This window comes from Erinaceus europaeus, chromosome 10 (assembly GCF_950295315.1).
Source record: "Erinaceus europaeus chromosome 10, mEriEur2.1, whole genome shotgun sequence".
NCBI lineage: Eukaryota > Metazoa > Chordata > Mammalia > Eulipotyphla > Erinaceidae > Erinaceus > Erinaceus europaeus.
Genome location: NC_080171.1, coordinates 26,256,785 through 26,279,797, shown reverse-complemented (window position 1 = coordinate 26,279,797; position 23,013 = coordinate 26,256,785). Strand labels below are relative to the sequence as shown.

The following is a 23,013-nucleotide window of genomic DNA, read 5'->3' as shown; positions in this document are numbered from 1 at the left end:
AAGCCTGGGCTGGTGTCCTTATTACCTGGATGGTCACCCTCTTTGGTGGCCTCATGGAGGAGGCAGGCCTAGAACAGGTTCAAGCGGAGCCCCTGGCATCATGGTCCAGGAGGGAAGAGCTTTCTCTCCCCCTCCTCCACTTTCCTGCCATGAAGACCCCAGAGCTTACCCTGGCTTCTGCTGCAGCCAGAGTCCACCCTGGTGGTGGAGGGCAGGATGTGGGGATGTGGGGGATGTGGCGCCTGCAGCCCTCACTGACCTACTCTCCTCTGTGGGAGGCCTGAGGGGCTGACTCATTGGGAGGGAGCCCAGGGCTGAACAGGGGCCCAGCTGTGCTGGAGCTGGAACCCTGTGTTACTTCAGATTGGGGGTGGGGGTGGGTATTGCTAGGGGTTTGGGGTGCCCTGCTTGCTGAGCCCCACAGGAAAGGCTGCTCCTGGCTACTGGTGCATGAGGCTACCTAGACTGCATTGCCTGCCTCCATTTCCCTATCATTCCTGTAGGCCTAGGGCTGAGAAATTGGGGGAAATCTGAGCCTTTTGGAGCTAAACTATCCTGGGTGCTGGGGACAGTTGTTTTCCAGAGCTTAGACTGCATAACCGGGGGATATTCACTATACTCTCCATCTCAAAGCAGTGGTCTGGGCTGGGGAGACTGAGACACACAGAAATGCAGTCATGGACCTGGGTCCTCAGTGACAGGGAGTGGAGCCAGATTTTGACTCTGGTCTGCTGCTGTTTGCTCTAAGAGCCCCATTATAGCCTGGGGGTGGGGTAGGTGGGGGTAGTGAAGGTTTGGGGTATGAGCCAGGCTCCCCTGCCCCCAGGGGTACTCTTTTCACTGGAGGCAGCCTCTGGAATCTTCTGCTGCCAGTCGTCCTGGTGGGAACTGGGGAGCACTGTGTGACAAGGGGTGAGAGGAGTCCCAGGTCTTCCAGGGTCATGGAAGCCCCAGAAACTACTGTGAGTGGTCAGCACACAGTCCGAGAAGCCATTCCTGTCCCCCCCCCCCCCCCACATCTTCTTGTTTTTTTTTTGTGCCTCCAGGGTTATCACTGGAGCTCGGTGCCTGCACTATGAATCCATGAGTCCACTGCTCCTGGTGGCCATTTATTCTTTTTTTGGATAGGACAGAAAGAAATTACAGGGGAGAAGATAGACAGGGAGAGAGAAAGACCTGTAGATCTGCTTTGTACTATATACACTTAACGTCCTGCGCCACTGCCTGGCTCCTCTGCCCCCTCTCTACTCTTCCCTCCCTTCACCCTTCCCCTCCAGCTCATTCTCTCCCCCCACCCCACCTGACACCCTCCCCAGGTTATCGATAGGGCTCAGTATCAGCAGATAAATCCACCACTCCTGGAGGTCATTTTCCCCCCGTTTCTTTCTATTTTATTTTGACACAACAGAGGGAAATTGAGAAGGAAGGGAGAGACAGAGAAAGAGAGAGAAAGAGAGATGCTTGCAGCTCTGTTTCACTGCTTGTGAAGTTTCCTCCTTGCAGGTTGGGAACAGGGGCTTGAACCTGGGTCCTTGCACATGGCAAAGTATGTGTTCAACTAGATGCACTACTGCCCAGCCCCCTCCCCTCCAACTCCTCTCTCTCTCTCTCCCTTCTCTTCCCTTCTCTTCTCTCGTCTCCCTTTCTCCTTCTGTTCCCCATGTAGGTGTCACCTTCTGTCTCTTTATGAGCCCCTTGAATCTAGACTCCACCATAACCCAGTATGATCTTTCCTTGTCCCTTAATGAATGAATCTGCAAAGGCCTGATTCTGAGCTTCAGGGTGCACAGGGGTTTGGGGAGACACTACCTGGTGCTCTATACTGAGGAGCACTCAGGGTTGACCCACATATTCCTCCACATTCCCCGAAACTTATGTGCTTTGACCTGCACAGCCCCCCTCCCCTGTTTGAACCTGAGGGGCCCTGAGCTGCCCCCCCTCCTGCTGCCCGTCTCCCAAGCTCCCCTAATCTTCCCAGTGCCGACTCAGCCTAGAGGATTTCCTAGATGATTTCCTGCACAGAGATTAGGTACATGGCTCAGTGAGGATTCTTCCGAAAAGGCCTTTGGGCATTCCACAAAAACCTCTTCCTGGGCCTTTTTCTCCACACCTTTGAGGTGGTGGTTATTATTATTATTTTTTTCCTGGCTTCCAGTGTTCATAACCTGCATTCCACTGACAAGTCAGAGTAATCACTTTCTTTGCCTGCTCTAAAGAGTTTCTTCTTTCTTTGCTGTCACTAAGAAGACCTGGGTGTGGTGACCACTTTCTAGTCATTCTCCTTTTGGGGTGGGTTTTTTGGAGGTTGAGATCTGTCAATTTTGTGAGTGTGTTGCCTCTTCTAAGCTTCTAATATGCTGCTCTCCTCTCCCTTCTAGCTCTCTGCCTGTACCTTATCAACTTTTTTTTTTTTTAATTTTCACCAGAGCACTGCTCAGCAGGGGACTGAACTTTGACTTTGGAGCCTCAGGCATGACAGTCTCTGTGCATAACCATTGTGCTATCTACCCCTGCCCCCTTATCAACTCATTATTCCTAGTCTTACCTTTACAACTCATTACTTCTAGTTTCCCAGTGTATTTTCTGTTTTTTTTTTTTTTTCCCTCCAGGGTTATTGCTGGGCTCGGTGCCTACACCATGAATCCACCGCTCCTGGAGGCCATTTTTTCCCCTTTTCGTTGCCCTAGTTGTTGCAGCCTCGTTGCGGTTATTATTGCCATTGTTGATGTTGCTTTGTTGTTGGATAGGACAGAGAGAAATGGAGAGAGGAGGGGAAGACAGAGAGAGAGGGGGAGAGAAAGATAGACACTTGCAGACCTGCTTCACCGCCTGTGAAGCGACTCCCCTGCAGGTGGGGAGCCGGAGGCTCGAACCGGGATCCTTACGCCGGTCCCTGCACTTTGCGCCACGTGCGCTTAACCCACTGCGCCACCGCCTGACCCCCGTATTTTCTGTTTTAAATGGCTTGAGGCTTGCTTGAAAACAGGCTGATTTAGACTCTTGCCTGATTCACCTTCCAGCCCTGGGGCTAGTGCTATGGTCTCTCCTGCTTCTTGCTCTTTGGGTTTTGTCTGCTTTTGCACTAGTACAGAGAGAGACCTGCTTATTTTAGGTGCAATTTAGCCTGAAGTTCAGTGAGTCAAGATGCAGGTGAATTTCTGTGGGAAGGATTAGCCCTGGTCTTCTGGGCTCTGGTCACCACAGGCCTGGGGCCTTGTGAGTCTACAATGGCTGAGTTGTGGGGACATGACATCTGCTCAGAGCCCATGTGAGTCCCATTGCCTGTGATGCCCCCATCCCTCCTCATGCTCAGTGTCTAGGGACACCCCACCTCCCCCAAGCTGGGACAGAAGTGGTTCTGTGGATCTCCTATGTCTGTTCCCAACTCTGAGAGGAAGGGCTCTGGTATAACAGGCTCCTGCAGGAGTGAGCCTGTGGGTATTAGGTGTTATCACCTCAAAAAAAGAACCCCTCCACCCCCAGATCCATACACCCCAAGGGGTGGCAGCCACAGACACACTTCCTGTCTCTGGTTTGGCCTCTTGTGGACACATGGTGGCAAAGATACCACCAAAGGAGCCACAGAAGTGACCCTTTAGGAAGGTGATGCTAGACTCCTACCAGGTGCTGGGGATGCCCTGGAGACTTTCACTCATTGGTAGGTGTTTCCTGAATTCTGGCCACATGCGGGACTGTGCTGGGGTTAGGACCCCTGTGAATGAATGGGCACAGTGCCCATGAGAGGAGAGATACTGCAGTGACCACTGTGAGGAACTGTGATGGGGAAGCTTGTGGTCACTTGGGAGGCCTGGGAGGTGGGCTGTCAGAGCCAAGAGGAGTGCAGCCTGTTTCCACTTAGCCGCCTCTGGACGGTGATGTCATGTGGCCCGGCTCCTGGCGGGCCCTGGCAGGCAGCCACTAGGACAGCTCACTGGGAACCCTCATAATAAGGGGGGCTTGGGGCTGGCGCCCAGCCCTGATCCCAGAGCCTTGGCCTCATGCATGGAATCTGGGGCTGGTCCCACAGGCAGAGTGGGGGGATGCCAGACCTGTGGGGGGAAGTGGGGTCTTCTGGCAGGAAGGAGCAGTTGATTTGTGCTGTGCTGGGGACAGGCCTGGCTCAGGATCAGGCTTAGGCTGCTTGACTGCAATCAGGCTGCTTTCCTGTCGTCTGTGTCCTCTCTGCTGGTCACAGCCTGCTCAGAAATGGATCCATGAATTCTGGCCCCCGATTAGGCTGCCCAGAGATACTGCTTTGTGGGTTGACCTTGGATGCAGGACAGGCCCGACAGCCTCAGCTTTAGCTTCAGGCACACCCCCTACTTCCTGCTACCCTAGGGAATGGGGGTGGACCCCTGGACCTCTTTGGTAAAGCCAAGGGGACAAAACTTTTGTGTGTGACCCCTGGAAACAGAGGGTCTCAGTTTGCAGGGACTGCCAGGGCTAGGAGTGAGCCATGTCATCAGGTGCAGCTTTGGTGGTCAGAATTCAGTCTGAACTGGCCCTCTGGAGGGACCCTGCCCTGGGACTTGAGTTATTTATTTGTTTGTTTGTTTATCAGCGATTCCTTTGTAAGAGTTTGAAAGCTGGGACCAAGCTGTGCAATTCAGGTAGTAGTGGAAATCCTGCCTCTTGCCATGAGGATTTGAGGAAATACTTAGAAGAGAATACTGAAGTGTGGGGCTTGTACTTGATGTACTTGGCTGAGTGCACACGTGACTATGTCAAGGAACTGGGCTCAAGCCCTCACTTCCCGCCTGCAGGGAGATGCTGCATGAGCAGTGAAGCGGGTCTGCAGTTATCTGTCACATTCTCACCCTCTCTATATTCCCCTCCCCTCTCAGTTTCTCTCTGTTCACTCAAAAGATAGAACAACAAGAACAACAGGAAAAAAAAAAAGGCTGCCAGGAATGATGGGTTTGTAGTACTGGCACCAAGTTCCTTGACAGCAAAAACTGAAGTGTGAGGATCAGGAGAAAGCTTACCTGGTTGTGAACACACTCTGCCACTCAGGGAATGCTTCATGAAGGGTGGGGTGGTGTTGTCACCTCTCTCTCTCTCTCCCTCTCCTTACTTTCCTTCTCTGTCTCTTTCTGTTTTTTTTTCCTCCCTCACAGTCTCTGACCTGAATTCTGAAAAGGAATAAAAGCATCATTCAGTAGTGTGGAATCATATAGATGTGGATGAAGCCCTGGTGCTTGTGACTTAAACAAAATGCTGAAATTTGACTCCCCACAAGCTCTCCAGGGTGGGTGTCCTGGGGGCAGATGGTGGGGACATCCTCACAGTAGGGTGAGTCTACCAGATGGTTCCACATGCTCCGACTCAAAGTGGTTAAAATGGTGAAGTTCATGTTCTGTGTATTTCATCAGAATTACAAAAATACTTTAAAACAAAAACAAAAAACCCAGGGCTAGGGAAAGTTGGCATTGGAACAGGAGGGATGGAGAATTCTTATGGGGATCTCCTCCAGCTGAGCCAAGGGACATGTCCCCATACTTCTGCTAACACCCCAAGGAGATGGACACTGGGCCACATTCACTCGTGTGTACCAGGCCAGACATGGGAACACAATCCTACAATGAAGAGACGGGGGTCTCAGGGAGTAAGTCATTCTATGAGGGCGACCTTGTGGGCTCCTTGGGGCAGTGGACTCTTCACCCACCCCCGGGTGCTGTTAGAGGATATGACCCGGGGGTGGGCACCAGGACAAGGCCAGGAAAGAGACTTTGATGAGTGAACCATGAAACTCACTCAGCAAGATGATTGACAGAGGACATATGGTGACGTCACTAGAAGCTAAAGACCCCAAAGAGTGTGAGATGCTGAGACAGAGAGGGGAAAGAGATCAAGTTACTGCCAAGGTACCAGAAACTTCCTGGGGGTGGGGTGGGCAGAGCACTGAGGTAGACACTTGGGGCCAAGCAAAGTCTCCCTATGGGGAAGGTGCTAGGAGGGTGAGGATGAGGGGCAGCTGGGTGGCCAGGCTCAGGGATTAGAATTCTCTGGAAGGCACTGGAGCCCCACCCATGAGAGAGGGGCTGTGGGAAGGGTCTGGGAGATCCAGACACACTGGGGACAGGTGAAAGAGAGGAGGGGAGAACAGGAGCTCTGCAGAGCTGTGCAGCTGTTGAGGACATTCAAGAGTGGGAGTGGGGAGATACCTATTGTGTAGTAAGGAAGATGCTGCTCAGAGAGGTTCAGGAGAGACCCCAGCAGCCTTGCTTCACTGCTTCTGGATCTTCACTCCTGTAGGTGGCAGCTGGTGTCTTCAGTCCTGGAGTAAAATAATAATGTCTGTGCTCTACTGGGTATGCTACCATTCAGCCCCCATAAATATGTTATTGAATTGATTTTTTTTTCTTTGCTAAAACCAAAACTGTGGGCCTGGGGGGAGATAGATCACCTGTGGGGAGTACTTGCCTGCTTTGCTGTGTGTGTGACCCAGTTCTGGCCCCCACCTCACTGGGGTCAGTGTTAGTATAGTTGTGTCTTTTCTGCCTCTCTCAATATATTTAGATATCTGAAAAAGTCAGTGTGGTCAACAACATCAATGACAACAGTAATAATAACAACAATAACAACAAGGGCAATAAAATGGAAAAGATGGCCTCCAGGAGCAGTGGATTAGTAGAGCAGGCACTGAGCCCCAGTGATAACCTGGAGCCAAAAAAAAAAAAAAGGCTGCTTGTCGGGAAATTGTGAGGATGTGGTAGAGCTTGTCAGGGTTTGACCTGAGGCATCTATCCTGTCAGTCTCTCTCTCTCTCTACTGAGAGGTTGAGCAAGAAGAGACAGGAGTAACCTCAAAGGTTTGCCCATCTTATCAGATTCCCTGCCTCACAAAGCACCCCACATTCCTGATACTATGGCCATTAGATAAAAAGAAAAGGGGAGATGTTGGAAAATTGTGAGGAGCCTCACAAATCACCCTGCATTTTTCTGCTTCCAGGAGCCTGGCATTCCTTAAAACATTAAGCCGGCTCCCCCTGCTCTACCCTGCATTCCTGATACTATGGCCTATCTACATAATCATTGTTTTGCCTGAAAGATCCCCATCCATTCCATTCCTTTGGTCTAGCTTCTTTCTACCCTCAAGACCCTCCCTGCCTGCAGGGTATTATTAATCCTGCCAGTTAAAACCCTCTCAACGGTTGCTAAGGAAGTTCCTACCTTCCCAGCCCCTTTTGCCTTTCTCTGCCCCTTTTCTAGCCATTTCCATTTCCGACATGCCACTTCTGGGTCTGCCCTCTAAAAGCCTTGGCTCTCCGATCAATAAAGATTTGCATTGCCTCACTGCCACATGTTTGGTTCCTGAGTCATCTCCCTCTAGTTGCTAAGTGAGTAGCAGCCCGGGCTGGCTCTAGTTGAGTTCTCTTCAACCCAGAGAGTACACGCCCGGGAAGAGGCACCCCCATGCTAGCCCGGCAGCTGCTGAGTCCAGTGATAAGCCCTCGGGGTTCCTTGGTGGGGGTGGAGGTTGGACTGGGAGTTGGGGGTGGGGCCACTACCTAGACTTGAAGGTGGGGAGCCTGGGTTGTGGCTAGTGAGCTAGTAGCTTACACCCCCAGGAGGGAAGGATTGACCCTGAATAGCTGTACTGTGAAGTCATTCACATACCACAAAGATGCCCTCCCCTCCCCATTTCAGCTGTCAAGACAGAGGATTATTTGTGCTCTGAGACTGTGTAGTGTCACCACCGAGCCAAACAGTACTGCTGGAGGAAAGTGCACCAACTGATGGGAGTCCCAGTGGTCCACAAGATGGGAGGCTCAGGTAGCTCTGGAGAGGCTTGCCCTGCATGCAGACATAGTAGCCCTACAGAGAACATGTTCAGGCTATCAGCACTCAGATGCAGCTGCCGAGTATTGAACACTCCAAATATCCCAGAGAGACCACTATTGCCACCCTGCTGCTGCTCCAGTGGGGTGTCACTGCAGACTGCTGAGTAAAGGCAAACTCACACAGAGCAAACCCCAGAGAGTGACCCCACAAATGTGGGGAGTGAGAGCCTTCAAGGAATATAACTCAGGAGGAGGAGAAGCACCCAAGAGAGTGGGAGGCCCCAGAAAGAATGACTAGAAAAAAAGATTGTTTAGAAGAAGCCTGTTTATGGGGCTGGGTGGTGGCATACCCAGTAGAGTGCACACATTACAGTCCACAAAGACCCAGGTTCAAGTCCCCGGTCCTCACCTGCAGGGGGGAAGTTTTACAAGGGGTGAAGCAGGGCTGCAAGTCTCTCTCTCTCTCTCAATCAATTTATCTATCTCCCCTCTGAATATCTTTGTCTCTATCCAAAATAAATAAACAAAATAAAAAAATAAAAGAATTTGAGGGGGGGCTGGGTGGTAGCACACCTGCTTGAACACACATATTACAACGCTCAAGGACCTGGGTTTGAGCGTCTGGTTCTCACCTGCTGGGGGAAAGCTTTGCCAGTGGTGAAGCAGGGCTGCAGGTGTCTCTGTCTCTCTCCTTCTCTATCACCCCCTTCACTCTCAATTTATCTATCTAATAAGTAAAGATAATTAAAAATTTGTTTAAAAGAATTAGAAAAAGAAGAAGCCTGTTTATAAACACAACAGAGGCTGAGAGGGTGGTTGGAGGAGCACGAGTGGCTTAGACACAAGGGTAGTCTGCTCTCCAAACCCCAAGGGCACTCCTTGCACATAAGCACACGAATACACATGCATGTGATTACACATGTCAACATACATGGACACACATTTCTGGACTGTATGTACACACACACACACACACACACACACACACACACACACAGGCCAGAGAAGCTGCTGATGGATGAAATGGTGAATAGCACAGACCCGGCCAATTCTAATTCAATCCACTTGACTATACAACAAACTCTAATTTGAAAGTTAAAAAAAAAACACGATTTAATCATCAGCCAAGACTAATGAAGAAGATAGGAAGGGGTGAGAGGAGCTAAAAAAAAACTGTGCCATTTTAGAGAAAGGTAAAGAAGCGAATCACCGGGGCCAGGTGGTGGCTCATTTACCAGAGCAGATATGTTGCAAAGTTCAGGGACCCAGGTTCAAGTTCCTGGTGAAGGGGGGAAGTTTCACGAGTGGTGAAAGAGTGCTTCATGTATCTCTCTGTCTCTCTATCTCTCCCTTCCCTCTCAAAAACTTCTCTGTTTCTATCCAAATATATATGCATTTTTAAAAGTATAATATGAGCTGGGGAGACACTGTAACCATTATGTCAAAGACTCTCAAGCCTGAGGCTCTGAAGTCCCAGATTCAATCCCCAGCACCACTAATAGCCAGAGTTCATCAGTGCTTTGGTCTCTTGCCCCCTCAATAAAATAAATAAAATTATTTCAAAAGTATCGCTTAAGTTCAGGGACGTGAGTCAAAACCATAGCATCACAGTGAAAGCCAACAGAAATGAATGGGAAGTGACAAACAGTGGCAGAAGCAACAGTCCTGAGCACCTCGACCCATAGGTGGCAGTAAGACTCGGAAGAGAAAGCATGAGGGAGGCAGGGACATTGCAGACACTACCAAGAACCCCAATAACTACATACCAGTGACAGCAACAGATCTCACAGCCACAGTAGGGCCATGTTTGCTCCTGAGAAGTTCTTCCTTGGGGGAGAGACTAGACGTAGAGCCTCCGGGACCAGCTTCTTCCAGAGTGGAGCCTGCTTACCTGCCACCCTGGGTCTGGGCTGAAGACCGTCTAGGGCAGTGAGGTGGGGTGGAAAAGATGCGTCCTGCCTGTGTGCCTAAGCTCTCCTCTCTGCCACCCACTGCAGCTGTGTGACTGGATCTCATCTCTGGACATCTCCTGTGATCACACAAACCCCACCCACGATGATGTGGCCGCCTCGGGACACTGTTCATCTTCTGTGCTGGGTGTGAACTTCTCAAACAGATGATGGGCAGGACCAGATGGGTGTCAGGGAGCAAAAGGGGAAAGGTGTTGGGTAGGCTTTCTTTTTGTCTTTGTTGCTTGGCTGGGACCTTGCACATGTGCAGTTTCACTGCTCCCAGGTGCTTTTTCATTCAGATAGAGGGAGAGATTGATTAGTTGAGTGACTGACTGATTGATTACAGCACCACCTATACCTTCAGTGCCACAGACACTCCCTCCCATATGCTGTCTGGGTTTGAACCAGGGCTGCACACATGGTAAGGTATATACCCTACCCAGTGAGATATCTTTCCAGTGTGTGTGTGTGTGTGTGTTTGTTTAATTAAATAACTTTATTGAGCCATAATTCACATAGAACATTCACCTAGGGCTGAGTGGTGGCATACCAAGTATAGTGCACATGTTACAATGCACAAAAGCCTGGGTTCAAGTCTGCTGCAGGGGGAAAGCTTCACAAGTACTTAAACAGGTCTGTGGGTATATCTCTCCTTCTCTCTCTTTTACACTTACCTATCAATTTCTCTCTGTCACTAATAAATAAATAAACAAATAAAATATTTAAAAGATCATCCATCTTAATATACAATCCAGTGACACTAATCATACCTTAAAATTATTATTTTTTTTTCCTGGGACTTTACCACTCTGGGATGACTTTTTCAGATAGGAGAGAGACAGAAACAGACACAAAGGAGAAAGACAAACACCACAGCACTGAAGCTTCCCCCAGGGCTTGAGTCTGGGCTGTGCATGTAGCAAAGCAGGCACCCCTCCCAAGAGGTTCTTGAGTGCTTGTTGGGGGTCCCCTGGGGGTCCCTGGGGGTCCACAACATTACAAATATTCTTCTCAGTTTTCCTTAACATTTTATTTATTTAGTTATTAGATAGAGGCAGAGAAACTGAGATGGAAGGGGGAGACAGAGAGGGACAGAGAGAAAAAGAGACACCTGCAGCACTTGTGAAGTGTTCCACCTGCAAATGGGGACCGGGGGCTTGAACCTGGGTCCTTGTGCCTGGTAATGTGTGCTTAAGTGGGTGTGTCACCAGCTGGACCACAGATACTCCTACAAATACCTTGACTGGAGGGGGCCTCTTGATTATAGGTGCCTGCTAGGTACCAGTAGGAATCAGACCCTTGCATTGTCCCCTGGGATGGTGGCCCTGACCTCCAGGTGGCATTTCCTCTGTTCTACTCATGATGTCACCAGAGCACATGGCTTTGTGCCAGTGCATGGCGGTGGAGAACTCTGGAACGAATGAATGGCTTCGTGATTCTTATTGGTAATGCTTTTTAAAATTATTATTAGTGATCTAATATTGATTTACCAGAGTATGGGGTAACAGGTATAATTTCACACTGATCCCACCACAAGAGAGTTCTGTGTCCTCGTCCCCTCCGTTGGGAACTGCAGTAGTTCTTCCAAGGTCACCGATATGAGATGAGATGACTACTTGCCTTTTTTTTTTTTTTTTTTTGCCTCCAGGGTTATTGTTGGGGCTTGGGGCCTGCACTATGAATCCACTGCTACTGGAAGCTATTTTTTCCCCCTTTTGTTGCCCTTGTTGTTTTATCATTGTTGTGTTTATTATTATTGATGTCATTGTTGTGGCATAGGACAGAGAGAAATGGAGACAGGAGGGGGAGATAGAGAGAGGGAGAGAAAGATAGACACCTACAGACCTGCTTCACCGTTTGTGAAGCGACTCCCCTGCAGGTGGGGAGCCAAGGACTGGAACTGGGATCTTTACGTCGGTCCTTGCACTTTGCGCCATGTGCGCTTAACCCACTGTGCTACTGCCCGAGCCCCCCTATTTTTCCCTAAATCCTGCCTTCTCTTGCTTTCTAAGTCACACCTACACCTATTACTATTTCCAAATGTCCTTCCTTTTTTCTTCTCTCTCTGTGTCCTGATGGAATTGGAGATCAGAGCTCTCTGGTTACCTTCCCCTAACATTTCTCCCCCTCTGGGGGTAGAGACCAAAATTCTTTTTGGGGAGCAAAAGCTGGGAGTTGTGGCTTATGTAATTGCTTCTCTGCTGGACATGGGCATTGGCAGGTCGATTCATACCTCCAGCCTATTCCTATCTTTCCCTAGCAGGGCAGGGCTCTGGGGAGGTAGGGTTCCTGGACACATTGGTGTGGTCATCTGCCCAGAGAAGTCAGGATGGAATCTGTATCTGCAACTTGGTGATCTGGGGAGGATGTTGGTCTGGTGAGACTTTGGCTGTTTCTAAGCATGTGAGATATCTCTCCCTGGCCTAGTGGTGGTGATTCCAAGTCACCTCTATAACACGAACTCCATAGTCTTGTGGAGGCAGAGGACAGTCCCTCCCAGAGGTAGCTGATTGGCCATTTGTCCCACAGAAGATCAGAGAAGGCCTTGCAGTCTGGGAAGAAGGTGCTCACTCCTCAGCCTGTCTAGGGCTTTCCTGTGTAGGTGAACTCACCTATTTAAGTTCAGGCTCTTCTGGGAAGTGGGACATCATCTCCCTGTAATGAACATCCAGAAGTAGGGGAAAGAGGGGGTGCATCTTGCCTGACATATGTCAGGGCTGGGGGAGGGGAGCTAAACAGCTTTTACCATGACACTAGCCCCCAGCCCCAAGCTCCAGCTTGAAGTGCACCCGCTGAGGGCTGTGTCTGTCAAGTGTCACCTTCCTTTTGTCCAGTGCTGCAGGGATGGGGTTCCAGACCACACACCAGTTTCCTTCACGCAGGGGCTGGGCTTTCGTTGAAAGTAGTGGGCACACCTTGGATGGAGCTTGAAGAAACCATGTTAAGTGAAATAAGTCAGAAACAGAAGGATGAATATGGGATGATCTCACTTTCAGGCAGAAGTTGAAAAACAAGATCAGAAAAGAAAACACTAAGCAGAACCTGAACTGGAATTGGTGTATTGCACCAAAGTAAAAGACTCTGGGGTGGGTGGGTGGGGGGAGAGTACAGGTCCTAGAAAAGGATGACAGAAAACCTAGTGGGAGTTGTATTGTTATGTGGAAAACTGAGAAATGTTATGCATGTACAAACTATTGTATTTACTCTCAACTGTAAAACATTAATCTCCCAATAAAGAAAGAAAAAGAAAAAGAAAGCAGTGGGTGAAGGGGTTTACTGGGGGAGACGTGGGGGTGCAGAGTGAATGAGGATCAGCCAGTGGACAGGAAGCAGGGGAGCCTCCACCCCTTGCCTCATGTTCCTGGGGTGGAGGTGGTGCATCCAGCTGTGCTCCTAGTAATTAATTAGCACTGTGGACAGCTGTTCCCAAAGTGCTTGCTGAGCAAAGAAATAAAGCAACTCCTGCGTGTGTGTGTGTGTGTGTGTGTGTGAAATACACTCTGGACACACCAAGGAAAGGAAGAATCTCTAATGCCAGCCACAGCCCACATCCCTGTGGCATATTCACATGCCATGTCCATGTGATGTGGTGGGACTGTACATGGTGATGATGAGGCATCATGGTCCCATGTAGCTGTATAGATGGATGTGAGCCAGGCAAAGGGAAGGAAATGATTACAAATTAGGGCTCAACCCCTGCAGATTGCCATGACAAATCACTGCAGGCTCAGTGACTTACTACGTGCATATTTGTGAGCCCATCCATCTGAGGTCAGAATCCATAGCCAGTTCCCATGGGGCACAGTCATTGAGTGGGCAGAATGCTTCCTCAGGGGCTCTGGGGACTCCCACGCCTGGCTTCCGTTCTAGAGGCTTCCATGCCCCTTGACTCATGGCCCCTCCTTCCCACTTCAAGGCCAGTAGGGTCCTTGCTCCTGTCACCTCTGCTTTTATGCTATGTCCTCTGTGATACTGCCTCCCTGCTCCCTCTGCTGAAGCTCCCCTTGTGTCCCCAGACCCTCCTCCACCCAGGACCCCTCCCTCAGTCACACCTGTGCCCCATTTGACACATGTGGTTACAGTCTCGGCTTCACAAGTAAAGCCTTTGGGGACATTAATTTCTCTAGTGTGTAAGAGCATGAATACGGTGGTCTCAAAAAGAGGCCATTACAGAGGTGTGTCCACCAGTGCCCATGCACAGCCCCCTGCAATGCCCCTAGATATGCCCAACACCCCAACACCCATCCTTTCTTGGCTGGGCCAGCATCTCTGGACCATATTCCCAGAGGACTTTACAGGATGGCACCCTGGCCACCCTCTGTGGGGACTGGCTTTCAGGCTTGTTTTCTGGGAGGTGAGATGTGCCTATCAGCCCTTTTAAAGGGAGCGATTCTGAGCTCTCAGTATGTTCAAAAGGGTCTGTGTGGCTACTGCTTCAGCTAGTAAGAATCTCTGACCCTGATGGACACTAGATAGTTGCTCTCCTGGTGCTGTACTCAGTGCTTCTGTGAGCCTGGGTGGACTTACCATGTCCTATCCTCAGGAGTGGTGTGCCCACTCCCCTTACTGACAGACCTGTTCCCTCTGACCCACGCCAGCCTCTCCACATGCTGAATGAACTACTGCTCCTTAGTCTTCAGGCAGATCTGGGGGCTAAGTCTGGAGAAGCGGAAGCTTCACAGAAACACCATCCATGTTGAGCCTCTTGAACAGTCATTTTCTCTCAACCAGCCCAGAAGCAGCCCCATCACCTGTGACATTTTAAGTTTTATTTTAGTCAACCAGTCAATTATTATTATTGTTCTTCTTCTTATTATTTTTTACCAGAGCCCTGCTCAGCTCTGGCTGATGGTGGTACTGGGGATTGAGCCTGGGGCCTCAGGCATGACAACCTTTTTTGTATGCACCAGCTCAATGTGACTGTGTGTGACATTTTAATATTTATTTCATTATATTTATTTATTTGATAGAGACAGCCAGAAATCAAGAGGGAAGGGGGTGATAGGGAGAGAGACACCTGCAACACTGCTTCACCACTTGCAAAGCTTTCCTCCTGCAGGTGGGGGACTGGGGGATTGAACCCAGGTCTTTGTACACTGTAACCTGTGCACTCAACCAGTATGCCATCAGATCACAGCCCTGCAATATTTATTTCATTTCATTTTATTTTGTGGAGGATGAGGTCTTGCATGTTTACAATTTTGCTGTTCTTGGGCTGAATTTCTTTTAAGGTAATGAGGTCACAGAGAGGGAGAGAGAAAAGAGAGAACCCTGCAACACTGCTTCACGACTTGCAAAGCTTTCCCTCTGTAGGTGGGGACCTGGGGCTTGAACCTGGGTGCTTGCACATTGTAACATGTGCACTCAACCAGGTGTGCCACCACCAGGTCCCATCCTGGGCTGACTTTTTATGCCAAGGCAGGTGCCTTACTTGGTGAGCTGTCTCTTCAAACTAACCTGTGACTATTTTAAATGGACACACATTCAGAACAAATCAGAGGACTTAGCAGGTCCCTGAGCCACACACACTGATGCTTCCTGCAGCCTCACGTATCTGTCTAGCAGCTTCAGGATTGGACAGGATGGACGTACAACACCCAGACCAACATGGGGTGGCCCAGCTCTTGGAGGACTCTGCATTGAACTTCTTGGTGTTTTGAAAACATTCCAGAAATGTGGTAAGGGCTGGGGAGACAGGGTAATGGTTCTGCAAATGACTCTCATGCCCGAGGCTCTGACATCTCAGGTTCAGTCCCCAGCACCACCAGAAGCCAGAGATGAGCAGTGCTCTGGTGTAAATAAAATAAAATAAAATAAAATAAAATAAAATAAAATAAAAGTATTAGAGTCCCCAAACAAATCACAGTAAGGGCCTAGAGGAGCTGGGAGACTAGGGCAGAGCTGTGAGCTGCCTTCTAGTCCTTGAGTTTGTCCCTCTGGAAGGTGGCCCTGAGGAGTATATGGGTGTGATAGTAAAGGCGAGTATAATGGATGGGCCTAGGTTTTGAACACCTAACTCACTGGAGCAGGCCCATGGACTCCCCTGGACTGAGAGTCTCTGGGAAGCTGGTGAGGTGACTCTGACCAGCCTTGTAGGGTGGCCGGGCGGCTCCCCAGCCCAGGGCCTTTGGCCTGCTCAGAGCTAGGGTAGCACAGGTCTGAGCCAGAAGCTTCTTACCAGCACTCTGCCCACCAGCTGGGCAGCCCCATATCTCTGAACCCCTCCTCCAGGAGAGACTCTTGGGGCTCCTGCCTGGCCACTGGGCTCCCCTGTCCTTGAACCCAACTTTCCTCCTTAGGCATCTTCTGAGTTTCACTAATAACCCACCCTCCTGAAGGGCTTGCCTGGTGCCATCTGAAACACCCTGGGGATGTCAGCTCATTTGATGTGACACTTCCACTAGACACGTGTGCATCTGACCTTGACTTTGCAGATGGGGAAATTGAGGCAGCATGATGTGTGGCCTGCCAGCCCCAGGTCACATGGTCAGCAGGGGATGGGTGGGCCTGAATATCTGAATGAGATGCTTCACCAAGTGTGGTGGCATCTCCAAGGAGGCTTGGGCAGTAGGTGGGCACCCAGGCCCTCTCCCCCTGTGGGTGCCACCCATGTGCACATGGTGGCTGTTTTGGCAGCCACTGTGCATCCGGCTCCCAGGCCCATGACCTCATCCCCACCCACACCCTGGCTCCACCCTGCCGATGACCCCAGAGAGACTGTCATTTATTAGTAGGTTTATGGAAGCCTAGGGAGGGTAGAAGAAAAAAAAAAAAAACCTGGACACTGAGGCTGAGATACATAGTCCATCAGTCCCCACTGCTCTGTGTTTCTAGAACATGTCTGGGCTCTCTCCCACATGTACCCCCTTAACCTTGGAGACCCCAGGAGTCCCAGAGGCCTGTCCCTACAGTGGACAGCTGGGGAGGCTTGAAGCATTTTCTAGAGCATTGACATGCTTCCCCACTCACCAGGGAGGGGGTCCCGCTGTCCTTTGTGAGATGTGTTCCCCCACCTCCCCATGCCTCCTAGTTGAATTCCACACCCAGGACATAGCAGGGGAGCTCTCATGGCCTCCTCTTCCTCCCTGTGCAGCCCAGAATGAGGGCGGAGAGAATCAGCAGCTAGCGTGGGAAAGAGTGAAAGTTTGGGTGCCAGGCCAAGGGGCCAGCACCGAGCCTGGGTCCTCCTTCCCCTGGTCTCCCAAGACCCATCATGTAGAAGTGAAAACCTCCTCTTCCAGGAAATTAATGAAAACCTCATTTACAAAGCAGCTGTTCTGGGGTGTGAACTTTGTGAAGTGGTCAGACGGTGCCGGGGTGAAGGAGTGAGGTCCCTTGTTTATCTCCTGATTGTGAAGTAACCCAGGGCCAGCACTGTCTCCCACCAGCAGGCAGGACCCTGAGGTAGGGCTTCAGTTCCTGGATGTGGAGTATGGAGCACTGGTGTTAACAGAGCTGGCCTCTACTGTGTCCCCTCTTTTGGGGACCAAAGGGTGGTCCCCTTACTTGTGATCTGAGAACTAGACGCAGCTTTGGGCACCACCTCCCTTTCAGCTGGGAGGTGGGATGGAGGTGGTGGACTGAATTTCCAAGATCCCATTTTTTTTAGCTCCCCCTGTGAGTAGTCGAGATGCCTTGTAAGGATGCCTTCATTGTCAGTGCTTGTGGCATGGGTATCTTTCTCACCTCTGGTTGACAGGAGAAATCAAGTGTCAGTGAAACCAAAGAACTTCCCAAGCTTGCTCATTTTGGAAGTGGCTTTCGTAGTCTATATGGGTGACTACGGTGTGTGGGATGGGTGCTCCAGTGACATTACACAGCCAGACAAGACTGAAACAGCACCCAGAGATGACCCTCTTGCCTTCTCACACTGCTGATGTGATCTCCTGTGCCCAGGAGGCAGGGAGCCAGTGCCTCTGGCTTGACTTGGTGCAGAGGAAGAACGGCAGCCAGCCAGCTCACTCTTGTCCACTCGCTGGCTAAATTGAGATGCAAAAGGTATTTTCTGGGCTGTGTTAAAGTCATCTGTGCAGAAGACTCACAGATGGGAATACAATCTTTACTGTTTGGATTTGGACCATGACTTCGACTGGAACAAAAAGCACTCTCAGAAAGGATGTGAGGACAGAGCAGGCAGCTGCTCCCCAGCTGTGGCGGTGGGAGCGGGTGGGGACCTGGCTGGGGGCTGGGAACTTGGCCCTGAGGAGGGACTCTTTGGAGTTGTCCTGTACACAAACACCCCATCACTGCAGCCCAGCAGTCCTCCCATCCTCACCCAGCACCTCGTGGCCAGGCTCTCTATGCCTCCATCACAGGCTCCCCCCCCCTCACCAACCTCCTTCCCCAACCTTTGAATCTCTTCCACCCAGTGGGGCCCTTTGGTGATCTCACTATAGCCAGCCCCTCCTCCATTGTGCTGTGAACACACTCACAGAGATGGCAGGTGAGCCCAGAACATCCAGCTGTGCCCTCATATGGAGAAACTGAGTCTGGATGGGCAGGGAGCCATGGAGAATGGCCGCACCCACACTCCACCTTGAGGCTGGCCAGCCCCACTCACCTCTCCCCCAGCCCAGACAAGAACAAGAACATGCCAGGGAGTCAGAATGATGGGAAAACTACAGACAATTGCTTTGGGGGGGTACATGCTTGTGTGCCCTTCATTTCTTAACTGGAAAGGCAGTCCACTGCTACTGCATATCCACTGACGCACTAGGGAGGCTCGTAGGATGACATGGAGGATGTTACCTGCCTTTGAGCACAAGCCACTCCCACTACCCCCCACCCCCGCCCCCAAATTGATCCCTGACCACACTGGACGACCCTGGGGACAGTACTCAGATGTCACCCAGAGAGTTCTGGAACCTTCTTAGGCCCAGGACCCAGGATCTGTGGAACATCAATGGAAAGGCTGAGGTCACCATTTCCTCAGGCCCTGCCCCCAGAGTGACCCCACACTGCTCCTCCCTCAGTGATTCAGGGACCCAACAGCCCATCTGTAGGACAAACTTCCCCATTGATTCTTGATTCTTGGGTTCATCTAGAGGGAACCCCCCTTAGCCTTTGGATGCCTTCCAGAGCTGGAACCCGGGAAGGGGAGACGCCCAGCTTTCTGACTTGCTGTAAATAGCTTCCTGGAAGTGGTTGAGCGTAGCGTGCCGTCTCTGTGACCTTACTGGGGAGCGTATTCTGTGCAGGGGTACTCTGTGGCTGGAACTGAAGGGCTTACTGAGAGGGAAGGAAGGCCCAGGTTCTGCTCCTGTAGCAACCCCCCCCCCCAACTCCCTGCCCCCTTCACATTCCTTTCAGGACCCTGGGACCTTTTATCATCTGCAGGGTGGTGACAGCTAGTTCAGGATGCACTGGTTACTAAATTTAATTGTCACATGTCACTGCTCAACACATGGGCTCCACTGTCTGATCAGTTTCTAGCAGATACCATGGAGTAGAGACCTGTGATCTCCTTCACAAGCCAGAGCACCCTGTGTCCACTGTGACAAGTACATACCAATCATGGGGACAGCTTCTGCCACATGCCAGAGTCCCTGCCGACTTGCCCACAGGCTGCTGTATGGCCTTCTGCTGACACCCAACCTCTTTGGGCTTGGTTTCCTCTTCTGTGTCACCAGAAGCCTGGTGATGTCTTCCTCCTGGTGTTAGCATCTCCCAAACCCCTTGTGGGTACACCAAATGCAAGAATGACACCCCATCTTCTACAGACTATTTGGTCTTCAAGCAATGAGGTGAGAAATTTACTGTTTATGTCATGGCCCCTGGGTCTAAAGAAGTGAATTTATTGCACTGAACTCCTAACTGAAGGTGCATTGAATGAATGTCCAGTAGCCCAGCAGGGTGTTTGCTGTCCTTTCTCCCACACCCTGGGCAGCACCAGAAGCAATGGCAACTCACGTTTTTGCTGGTGTATTAAGTTGGAGAGAACTTGAGCTGGGCTGCACGCACATAATAACAAGCAATGGATTTGCTTTTCTTTGTGGTCTGTTTTTCTTAGTGGCTTGTATTTGGTTTATAAAGAATAGAGAAAGCCAACACCAGGGGGTGGCATACCTGGCTGAGTGCACATGTCACAATGCTCAAGGACCTGGGTTCGAACCAGTCCCCACCTGCAGGGGGAAAGCTTTGCCAGTGGTGAAGCAGTGTTGTAGGTGTCTCTCTGTCTCTCTCCCTTCTCTACCACCCCCTTCCCTCTCTATTTCTGCCTGTCTCTATCCAATAAATAAATAAAAATAATAAAAAAGAAAATATTTAAAAAAAGAATGGAGATAGCCTTCTGAATATGAGGGGGATCTGGTTGTGACATCTGTCACCCACTGGGTTCCAGAGTGGATGTGGATGACTTGGCTACGTAGGTGGGGGTCCCCTTCTGTCCTCACCATTCCATGTGTGTCCCTCTCAAAGCCTTCTGCCCCATCAAAGGGGTCAATGTCCTTTCTAGAATCTAGATGAACTGGTCTTTGGTTGAGGTTATATGAGTAGCTGTGCTCCCCTGCTAGAACCTCCAAACAAGTTCTCAAGCATGGATAGTCTCCAGCAAGACATTTTCTTGATGGGGGTGTCTTTGCATTGGAATTCTGTGGGAGCTAGCCCTAACCCTAATACTAACTCTGTCTTCTCTGATGCAACACTTGGGGTTAGGTATGGGACCATCTTGCAAATTTTAGAACTTGAGTAGCTATATTTCCACATGAATTTCATTTCTCTTTCACATTTAAATATGTCTCCTAGGATTTATTTACTTATTTATTTTTATTTTCTCTTTTTCTTTTACCTCCAGGGTCATCACTGGGACTTGATACTGGCACTATGAATCTTGATGCTGGCACTATGATGCTGGCATTGCTCCTGGCTGCCTTTTTTTTTATTGGACAGGACAGAGAGAAATTGAAAGGGCAAGGTGAGATAGAGAGGCAGAGAGAAATATACCTGCAGACCTGCTTCATCACTTATGAAGTGACCCCCCCCCAAAGGTGGGAGCCAGGGACTTAAACTGGGATCCATACTCGGGTCCTTGCGCTTAGTACTATGTGTGCTTAACCAGGTGCACCACTACCTGGCCCTAATTTATTTATTTATTTATTTATTTATTTATTTAATCACTGACTTATGGGGGTGTGGGTATTGAACCTGGGACTTTGGAACCTCAGGCATTAGAGACTCTTTGTATAACTACTATGCTGTCTACCTTTCCCTCTCCTGAGACTTTTTGAGCTGTAAAACTGGTGACTAAGATCTTGTCCATCCTCTGACTTTCCTTCCAGATGGAAGGACACTGGTCATGCCCCTGATCACAGGGGTTCATACCTCTTCTCATGATGCCAGTTGCCTTTCTGAGATGCTTTCTGGACCTTTGGGGTTCCAGAACCGGCATCCAGTTGTTTTAAGGGGGGTGGCCTTCCTAGTGGGCAGGACCTCAGAGGTGCTTTCATCATTGCAGCAAAAGTCTCTGGTCTGCCTTCCTGAATCAGTATGTCACTGGAACTGCAAAAGCTGTTTGTTCTATTCCCTCCAACACCGCCAGAGAGAGAGAGGACTGCTGGTATTTTAATTAGCAGACTGGAGCTAGCTGAAAAGGACATTTTTTCTGTTTAACCTGTCTCCTATCCATGAGAAATTGCTTCTCACTGGCCCTCCCCCCACCCCATTTGTCTTCTTTTCCATAACTTAGTTTTAGTGTTTTCTGGAACCCGGGTATGTCTTGTTCAGCAGGAGTTGTCATTTCAGAACTGCCTGGTGTTTTGTGAGCAGGTCTTCTCAACCTCTCTGTTCTTGCTGGCTGCTTTGTCTCTTTATAGGCAAACAGCTGGTTACTGGACACCGGTCTGGACAGGCTCTGGGGGAGGGGTGCAATCTGCTCCTTAGCCCTGGGTTCTAGCCTCTCTACAGCGGTTGCTGGGAGTGAGGGGAGAGTTGTTCTGGATATTAGAGAAAGGGGGAAGAGGGTATCCTTTGAGTCCTGGATCCTGCTTTATCCCTGGTCCTATTAGAGGAGATGTGTGAAGTGGAGCCCTGAGTGGGAGTCCTCTCCCTGAGTCTGCTCTGCTTTGCACTCTGTAGGGCGGTCTTGAAAGAGCCTGGCCTTCAGTAGCTTAACTTCTCTTCTCTGTTCCCTGCAGACAGCCTAAAAATACCAGGGATGTGAGTCACACATGGGTGCCATTCAGAGGGAGAGGCTAGAAAGCAAAGGAAGCCACTATTCCTCCTCCTCCTCCTTGGTCTTCCCTGCCCCAGAGGAGTTACTTTCTTTAAACAATGAGCTATTTTTCTTTGCTCTTTCTTTTTCCTTTATTTAAGTAAAAAAAACAAAAAAAGATGAATTATTTTAGTGACACACACACAGAGACCACAACACTGCTTGGCTCCAGCTTATGGTGGTGCTGGGAATTGAACTTGGGACTTCAGAGCCTCAGGCATAAATGTTTGGTGTTGTGCCATCTCTTGAATCAATCTCCCTTCCCTTCCCTTCCTTCCTTCCTTCCTTCCTTCCTTCCTTCCTTCCTTCCTTCCTTCCTTTCTTCCTTCCTTCCTTCCTTCCTTCCTTCTTCAGAGCCTCAGGCATAAATATTTGGTTTTGTGCCATCTCTTTAATCAATCTCCCTTCCTCCCTTCCTCCCTTCCTTCCTTCCTTCCTTCCTTCCTTCCTTCCTTCCTTCTTTCCTTCAAATGGGGATCAGGGTCTAGGATATAGCTTATCAGGTAGAGCTCGGATTTTACCATGTGGAAGGACCCAGGTTCAAGACTCCTCAGTTACCAAATGGGAGCACCACACAAAGAGGAAGCTTCGTAAGAGGTAGGTCAGTGTTGTGGTGTCTCTCTTCCTTCCTTCTCTCTGTCTCTTTCTCTCTGCCTTTCATATTCTGCCTCAGAAAAAAAAAAACTACACACACACACACACATAAACACACACTAGGAGCAATGCAATCATGCAGGCATGAAACCCCAATGAAGAACTGGCAATGAGGGGTAAAAACAGGCCTCAGTGTGATTGCACAGCAATGGGTAAGCTCCATTCCTGGCCTCATGAGAGACTTGCTCCTGCTAAGCAGCAGGACATGGAAGTCAGCCTCCCAGATGTGTCATTTCAAGTCCTATGTTACTAGGGTGGTTGTTCACTAGGGATGGGCAGAACTGTTAGGGACAGCAAAAGGATAGGAGGTCTGGAAACCCCAAACATCTGGGGCATTTTATTACAGGTTCCCTATGCCAGTGGGGAAGAAGTCAAAAGTAACACTGAGAAATGTAATGGGACAGTTTTTGGAAAGC

The 23,013-nt window shown here is 50.0% G+C and overlaps 1 long non-coding RNA gene across 1 annotated transcript in view; it reads right to left on the bottom strand.

Moving 5' to 3' along the window:
- Positions 1-9,799, bottom strand: part of LOC132540859 (uncharacterized) — a 234,429-nt gene extending 224,630 nt beyond the window's left edge. Inside the window, exons 1-2 of the long non-coding RNA XR_009551983.1 lie at positions 9,550-9,799; positions 6,165-6,277 (exon numbers count right to left, since the gene is read on the bottom strand). This is a non-coding gene — a long non-coding RNA (uncharacterized LOC132540859). The remainder of the gene's footprint in view (positions 1-6,164; positions 6,278-9,549) is intronic.
- Between the last annotated feature and the right edge of the window lie 13,214 nt (positions 9,800-23,013).